This window comes from Mytilus californianus, unplaced genomic scaffold (assembly GCF_021869535.1).
Source record: "Mytilus californianus isolate M0D057914Y unplaced genomic scaffold, xbMytCali1.0.p SCAF_9, whole genome shotgun sequence".
NCBI classification, from domain to species: domain Eukaryota; kingdom Metazoa; phylum Mollusca; class Bivalvia; order Mytilida; family Mytilidae; genus Mytilus; species Mytilus californianus.
The window spans coordinates 49,844,965-49,854,641 of NW_026262745.1; positions in this window are offsets into that span (position 1 = coordinate 49,844,965).

Below are 9,677 nucleotides of genomic sequence, written 5' to 3' on the forward strand. Positions count from 1 at the left end.
CCCCGCACAGCCGAAATGACATCCAACTTTAGCAAGGCTGTAATGCTGGACTTGTTCGTCATTTTTTGTCTTTTGCCATGTCTTTGTTAGTTTATCCCGACTTATGAGCTTTGAATGTCCTCTTGGTACCTTCCGCCTCTTTTTACCTGCGTCGCCGAAGGCACAAGCACGCCTAGGAACCGCTCAACTCTGTCCGCCTGTCTTTTCATCCGTCCGAAAGAAAACGTTCGTCAAATTGTTTTTGGTTTATATTAAAGAGAATTTTCCAGCTTGATTATGTTAAGTTATAGCGAGTACTTAGAAACTTTACAGCACTCATTGTACAACGAAAACTTTCGTCAAACTTTTTTTGGCTTTTATAAAAGGGAATGATTTAATACTTGGTGTGCATCTTGATATGTTGAGTTCTACCGAGTTTACCACATTTTTTTAATCAATATTGAAAGTGAAATAGTGAAATAATAATTCGCTTTTAGCAGCCAGTTTGCATCAATTTTGTCAAAATAAGCCAAGAAAAATCGTTGATTAATTATTCACTTGCAAGTGAATAATACGATCTCATTGAATCCGTATTCATGTGAACTTGGTGAACAAAAATTTGACAGTTAATGCCTTATTAACGATAGTTTGAAATTTTACAACACTCATTGAACAAGGAAATGTTTTGTAAAAGTTTTCTTGGCTTCTATGATAGGGAATGATATAATATTTGGGTCTATAGCTTGAAAATGTTGCGTTCTAGTGCGTAAGCAATTTTTACATCTGTCATGTAGCCACTTTCTGTTTTCCGATAGTTTGATATTTTACAACACTAATTGTACATGGAAAATTTTTGTCAAACTTTTCTTGGCTTCAATGGAAGGGAATAATTTAATTTTTGGTATGCGCCTTGATACTGTTGAGATGTAGCAGGTAAGCCGTTTTTACATCTGCCGTATAGCCACTTCCAGTTTGTCGATGGTTTGAAATTTACAACACTCATTGTACATGGACATTTTTTGTCAGACTTGTCTTTGCTCCTTTTGAAGTGAATAGTTTTAAAATTTGTTTTTTTTATATCAGTTATGCTCAGGTTAACATGCAATCTCAATTGCATGCAGCGACGCAGGTCCAGACCCGGTATTGGTCTTGCTTTTTATAAGAGACCAAAACCATAACATAAGATAATGCACAATTGCAACAAAAATGCACTCTTTGGTCGGGTTGTTGTCTCTTTGAAACATTCCCCAGTTCCATTCTCAATTTTATTAACATTAGATTGATTGAATTTTGTTGGTTGAAAGTCCAGTGGTAAAGATTTCATGCATAAATAAAGGAGGAGAATAACAATTAAATCAATAGGCCGTGCATTATGTAGGTCATGCAAGGTTGGTCTACAGGAATTAAGGACGAGCAATTTACACTGCCACTATATATTGATGAAAGCGTGTTGGATAGGAACAGACATTTTGCCTTGTAACAGACCACCTATGGACCCCCACAGTCGCTCCAAGAGTTCTTAACACGGAAGAGCCTGGCATTCTCCTTACACGAGGAATCTGATTTAACGTCTTCATTCCGATCAGATGTGGCTGTGTATTTATACATCCTGCAGAGCCAAATGGACACCTCTCTTACTGCAAGAAGGTAGAAGTTCAGGGATGACCATATTTCTTGACCCCAGTCGTTACTATTGAACAAAAGCATAGTTTTTTTTATGCTACACCTAGGGGCATTATGTTTTTCTATCTGTGCGTCCGTTCATTCGTTCGTCCGTCTCACCCGCTTCAGGTTAAAGTTTGTGGTCATGGTAGTTTTTGATGAAGTTCAAGTCCAATCAACTTGAAACTTAGTACACATGTTCCCTATGATATGATCTTTCTTATATTAATGCCAAATTATAGTTTTGACCCCAATTTCACGGTCCACTGAACACAGAAAATAATAGATCGAGTGGGTCATCCGTGTACTATGGACACATTCTTGTTTTTACTACTGCATTCACCAAATAGCATCAATAGCAATATTAAACATGATGTGTTTTGCTAAAACTGCAGATTTTATTAACACCAAGAATTTTTTCAAATCTAAATTGGGATTTAAAGAAACTAGAATTGACTCTATCTAGCATATTAAGTGCCAATTTTTCACTGCAATATAGAAGTATAGGTTTCAAACAACTTTCCAACAGTTTCAAATGTGGATAATGTTTAAGTTCATCAGAATGAAAGATTTCTAATGAAAAACATTGCTTTTGATGCTTTTTTACACATATGTTTAACTGTATTATAAAAAGATTTGTGACGGTTTAAATAACGTTGCCAAATACCTATATTCTTTGGTCAAGCAAACTATATAATTAATAATTAATGAATTAATCATTGTAGTTTTTGAGAATTCTACTTTATTATACTATTTACTGAAATTATGTCGTCTACAAATAGGACAGATCTTATAAATTTATGTAAGTTTATACGAATTATAAACAAGCAAGTGTGTCCTCCTGAATAAATTCTTTTTGTTTTTTGTTGTTGTTGGTGTATATATTGTACATTTATGTTTGTGTATTTAATGTATTATATTACATGTCTTCTCTGTACCTATGTATTTGGTGTTGAGGATAAAGATATATATATATAATTATATACTTGACTTATTAAAATCATAACATTAGTTTTAACTAGTTAAACAGTCAAATTCCACTAATCACAGTAAGTATGAAGTTTGTCTCAACCTTGTTATCAAGATTCTGATTCCATTATGAATATAAGGTCATATACATACATGTATAACAGTCAAAATCATCTTTAATCATATATTTCAGTCGGATCACATGACCTATCAAACATAGCGACAAACACAAAATAAGGAGATGTGGTACGATTGTTTGTGAGACAACTATACAAAAGAGTCCAAAATTTCCTATTTTTTAATCCCCTAAGTGCAATTATAACTTCCTCATTTGTTATACATTTCATGATTAAGTATATATCAGAGTTAAATTGACCAATAACGTTATTATCATGGAAAAAAAAAACGATGATTTATTTCAATATAATTTCCTTGTAAAGTATTCAAACAATTTCCTTATGAGTTATATTTAATCTAGCATCAGAATTTCTGTTACGTCTCAGAAAGTATTTATACGGATTTCGATAATTCTTCATGATATTGTTTTTTTTCTGTTTCCAAGATGCTATCTATATCCTTTTATGGTACATTTCTAAATTTTTGTCTTACTAATTTGTTTAACTTTTTTTCTGTTGTAATATATAATGTCTCATAATTTATCTAAAGGTTTTTTATACAATCTAGAATAACTTTTGTATCCTTCAAACGCCAAAATGTATTTAAAAAAGAAGTTTCTGTCAGTTCTGTATAACAAAATTATAAAGATTTTGATCATCTTATTTGCATGTTTCTTAGACAACTCTTGCATCCCATTAATAATTGTGTTTAAAATTTGGACGATTTCCTCTTGTTTCATTTCCCACATTTGTCATTACTCAGATTTTCAAAACTCTCCGAGATGAAAAGGCTTACATCGTGCTCCCTTGATTTACATGCACCATTTTGAAAAAACGGGGGCCAATATCTTGTCTCGCTGAAAACAGCTAGGCTAGTACTCAGAGCACTTAGTCTAAGATTGAGCAACACAACACGAATCCCATAAAAAATCGAAGCCAAGGTGCAATTATGTGCTCTGGAAGGGCAAGCAGTTTCTTTTCTACATGTGAGACCCGCCGGGTTACACTCAAGATCTTTACAAAAATCTATTACAATAGTGATTAGATATATTACAATAGCGAATTACTAATTGTCTCCTGTCTAACCCTTACATATATATCACCAACTGCAAAACACATCGGTGAATGTTATTTCTCTATCATTAAGATTTGACATAATAAAAGTTTTCAATGTATTTGGGAAAACATTTAAATTGGTTAAAAAGAATCTTTAATTAAAGGATATTAATGTTTTGTTATTTAGACTCATTTGTAGATTTTGTCCGGCCGATAATTTTGATGTTTTATGTTTCTCTCTTGCTTCTTTGCATATACCCAAAGACACAAAAATGGATAACCAACTTCCTTGAGGGGGCAATAACTCCTTAAAGGGGTCACTGATGATTTCATCCACGTTGACTAATTTTTACATCTTTTCTAGTTGACCATTTTGCTGTCAAAAGTTTCTACCTTTTTACTGTCGCTTTCAAGATTAAAGCCAAAACCAAATTTATTAATATTTTTTTTAGATTGGTAACAATTGCTATAAGCTGTCGACTGAACATTATTGTAATTTAAACTTATCTGAAGATCTTATTGATGTGCTGATCAATGTAGAGTTGCGCTGATCAATGTAAAGTTGTGCTGATCAATGTAAAGACAAATACGCAAAAAAAAAGGTAAACATCGTCATTTAATGGTAATACCTCCTATAAGTTGTCAACTGACGACTTCATCGATTTGACTTATATAGAAATCTTAATATCTTTCCATCTTTTGCTATGAAAAGTGTCCCTTTATCCATCAAAGTTTTCAAGATAACCACCAAAAACTAAAAATTGGGAATGGGGAGGGAAAGGGGTGGGGGGTGGGGTTCAGTAAAAGACAAAAAAAGGAGTTGACTGAAGTATTTGCCTATTTTAACTTATTTGAAGAGCTTGTCTTGCTGATAATTTTTTTTTCGCCAATCTCCTTCTATTTATTTCATTTTTCATTTTATATTCATGTTATAGCCAAGAGCGTTGGAGAAGGGTAACCGTAGTCATCAAAGGACAATAACTCCTATAAGAAGTCAACTTACAACTACAACTAGTTTACTTCATTTGTAAATCTTGTCTTATAATCATTTCGGTTGTCCCTCTTTCTATTATTTTTTCCGGATAATTAACATTAATTGGAAAAAATGGAAAAATCGTCATTATTGAATAAAAAGTAGTCTGACAGTTTTGGTCATGCAGTATAAAAATAAGAAGATGTGGTTTGATTGCCAATGGGACAACTCTCCACAAGAGACCAAATGACACAGAAATTAACAACTATAAGTCACCGTACGGCCTTCAACAATGAATAAAACCCATAACTCATAGTCAGCTATAAAAGGCTCTGAAATTACAAATGTAAAACAATTCAAACTAGAAAAGGGGTTACCTCATCAAATGGATACAAAGTAGAAATTCATCTAACAAAAACATATAGTGGATGTGGCAGGGTACTTATTCAACCTCACAATAAAAAGACACTAAGAGTTGTCTCATTGGCACTCATACCACATCTTATTATATCTAACTAAGTACAGATCTGAGAGTACTCGCAGTTACTGACAGCTAGTTCAAAACTAATAAAACCTAATAAAAAATCATGCATCAAGACTAAAATATCAATCAGTACGTATACACATCTAACATCTAAAGGATTTAGTGTTCAGACGTCATTAACAGTCAGAGAAAACATGAACTTGTGCAATGCCAAGACACAGGTATCGACAGATTGTAGAGCCATGAATGTGCATATGTTTATACAAATGATATTTCTTAAGTTTGATTTTAATTTACTGATAACAAAATCAATATTAATACCAAAAAATCCAATATTTAAAGACCAAATGATAGTGTTGAATTGATAACCTTTTATAAAAAGTGTATTTAAATAATCGACAAATTAACCTGGATCGTATCTAAATTTTCGGGCTCCGTAAACATCATCTCCGTAAAAATTAGGATGTGCTTTCCCGTTCAACCTCAGTTTTTCACAGGTACAACCAAACTTCCAAACCAAATATTGATATCTATGGAAGAATTTAGTAAATATTTCAAGTAATTTGAGGTAGCGAAATACCGGACTTAAAAATTTACCAGAACTTCATAGATTACGTTCATTGAAATCGAAAACGTCACAACTGACACAGACATAGGAAAAAAAGGAAAATTAATAAATTCGTCCCTTTTGTCGTAAATTAAAGTATAGATTCCCGTGTAAAACTGAAATATCTAAATCTAGAAAAGGACAGTTATTACAATTTATATTTGATTTATTTAAAGGAAGTTCCTTTGGGTAAATTTCGGCAGTATATTTTGAAAATTCTTGATTATTTAACGAAAAGATAACGGTAAGTGTTGTTGAACTTATCAATTAAATGCAATTTAGACGGGTCTTTACTGACTTTTTGTCATAAACTGTGATTCATAACAGTACAAGAACAAGTCTGTTATCGAAGGGGCGTAATGGGTGCCCATAGGAATACCTGCAACCTGTCGGTAAACTTTATGGCCGAGAAGAAGCATTTTACTCATATGTTGGTTGGTAGGCGTGACCATTGGACACATTGTCTTAAACTGAATACAACAGGGTTTACTGTGGTCAAGTTTGGTTTGCGTGAATTGGTCCATTAGTTTCAGAAGAGAGGATTTTAGTAAAAGTTAACGGACGACGGACGTCAAATGATGGCATAACTCACACAGGTCTTTTTTCGCCAGGTGACCTAAAACAACTAATTGTTTTGAAGTAAATCATTTAGAGCTGTTCATACGTAATTGTTTTGGGAATTCACGTTCAATTTAAAAAGGATTGATTAATCAATATGAACCAGTAGAAATACTCAAAGCGCCAAACTACATCTTCAGCCATCCAGTCTCCATTTACAGAATTTCAAGAACGTATTAACCAATAGATTTGATTTTAAGTCGATGATACGATTAAACACAAGTACTATAATTTCCTTTTGAAGCACTCCAGTCGATAATAATTTCATCTCACAATATTTCCGTTAAATTTTGTTTCCTTATTCATGCAGGATGGATTGGCGATGTGTTCTGTCATTCTACTTGCCACTCGCATTCAATAAGAGCAATTCTAAAGCCGATGTTTGTAGCAAACAAATAAGGTATTTATTTTCAGTCATTTACAATATAATATATCGGTTCTAAAGAATCATAAAACATTTTAATGCATTTAGGATTGTCAGAACATTGTGGAGACATGCATCGATCATATCTTAGAAATGCGAAATCTATGAATTGTGTGTTGGATTTGTAGAGAGACAAACTATTCAGAGTGCCGTACAATTTATTGACCTGCAGCCAAAAATATTCCAATTACCCCTTTCACCTTTTTGATAAACTTTTTGTATTTCTTAAACAAACAACAAAAACTATTAGAAATTCATACTCATGATAGTAATCTATTAAGTTGTTGTGCATGGTTTAAATTTTTATAATTTTATTTCCTAACTTTTCATTTTGTTTCTCTTTTTCTTCTATAAAATTAAGGAGAAAGTTTGTGAATGGCAATGAGACAACTCTCCACAAAAGACCAAATCCATACTTGGTAATTTGCTTGAAATTTAAGTAGTAAAATAGGTTGATTGATTGTTCGTTGCTTATAGTCCAGTGGCAAATAATTCATTCATGTTCAGAACGAAGTAAAATAGAAGTTAAAGAGCAGGAAATATCATTGTGATATAAAGGATTTAGCTGAATACTTGTGAATAGTCTAAGTTAAGAATTACGATCAGATGTTAAATTGATATTAATTAGTGTTATTTGAATTATTAGAGCAATTCAAAATTTGTTATACAATGGGACTTTTAGAAAGTGTGGACAGGGAAGATTTTCAAACGATGGAATACGGTCCCCGTATTGCTACAAAATCCAGCGGACTGTGTCGTTATTGTTTTATGGACTTCCATGACCGACCTACATTTGCGGGAATTTGAACATGACATGCATTACGTTTGCGCGAATTTACCTGTAAATTTACCTGAGTTTTCAACAGGCAAATTTCGTGCAAACGTAGATTTTTTTTTCGCGCAAACGTAACGCACCGACTTCCATGTGTAACTTTGTTTTATTGATTTTCTTTGGATTCAACAATAGAACATTTACAAAAAAAACCGAAGTGTGATTTGCTTAGTAATTCAAATATACCGCTTGTTCCCCCTTGGTTTAAATAACAACACGTCAAAATACCCACCTACATCTTAAAATTCAGAGTCTATGAAAAAAACTATTTTTTATTTGCTAAGAACTTTTGCTACTCCCCAATACCTTTCAGTGCATTTGTACTTTGAGAAGGTTCACGTTTAAATCTTGTATCATTATCAGCGCGGTATTTGTATCCATTTTTTATCTCGTCTAATAGTAAGCCTGTGGTAGTGTTGCCGCTACACAATCGTCGATAACATGAAATTCGCGGTGCAAGCTAAAATACCTACCATCAATCACATAAATTGTTAAAACACCTATCTATATCAGTATAACAAGTTACAACAAAATCATTACCATTACAATTAAAATTAAAATCATTCCGCGCCCATACCTTAGATAAATCCATTGAAGTTCTTTTTGGTAATACAGTGTACGAAGTTTATTTACCGGATTTGAACAATCTTCTACCATAATCGAAATATGAAATGAACACATGTAAAATTTTATAAATATGATAATAGTTAATGTATCTCATTCCGGATTTTACAACAAAAAATCCAATCAATCAAACCAGTTACATAAAGACTGTTTTAACTTATCAGATTTGTTGTATTTTACTACAATACACAAGGAGAGGACATTAATTGTTTAACCTTAATTTCTTTGTCCCATATTATGTTTACTATGTCTTGCATATATCCTGTAAATTCTGTGACTTTAAATTTTGAATTGCATATAAACTTCCCAATGTGTTTTTGGTTCCACATCAGAATTACTAATATTAAGTAAACATGAAAACAACAAATCTAAACTTTAAAAACAAGTAGCTGGAAAGCTCCCTTAAACGGTATTCTGTTCATATTCTTAAAACAGGCATGATATACATGAAACGAGTTATCAATTTCTTATCTAGTAACATGTATGAGTAAGATAAATATATCAACAAAAAGCATCTTGTCGGTGATGACTGCAGCTTAAATCAAGGTAGAAGATTATACAGGGACAATTATAAAACTACAAATCTTTGAACACAGACTAAACCATGACAGACAAACACAAGAAAAAAAAAAAGGAAAGAACAAATAACATTCCACAATATCACTTATTAAAATCTGAAAACTACAGATTGAGCAACACGGACCTAACAAAAGAAAAACCGAGATGAACTCGAGTGCTCCAGGAGGGTAAGCAATCAATGCTCCACTAGTTGCGACCCGTCGTGTTACTCATTATAACTTAAGATTCGATTTAAACTACGAAACTCGTATTCTGTTATGTAACAATGTATGTTGGAACTCGAATCATCCAGGACTTACTGAAAAAAAAAATTCACTTTTAGAAGAGGTGGCAGTGAAAAAAATCATTGTGTTTGTAGAAATCGCATGTCTAACGAGCCTTGTGAAAACAAAATGTTAATAAATTTTATACAATTAAAATAACAATACTAAATATTGCAAACGATTTTTTTTAAATAGACAAAGCAGTCAATATAATGACATCTATACCAATCCATGAATTCAAACTTTCGTACAGCAGTCGCGTTAGACTGCATTCTGGCTACCTGCATAAACTAATTTCTCATATTTCCTATGATATATTAAACTAAAACATGTATAAATTACTTTTGTAAATGAACAATATGCATTATATACTTTTTTTATGTTACTTGTAGGTTAGAATCGAGGACGTCGACACTGTATTATTGTTGCTCGGACTACATCCTTAAGAAAGGAAAATGTGAAGGTTTGTGCTGTCATTCATTCACAAACAT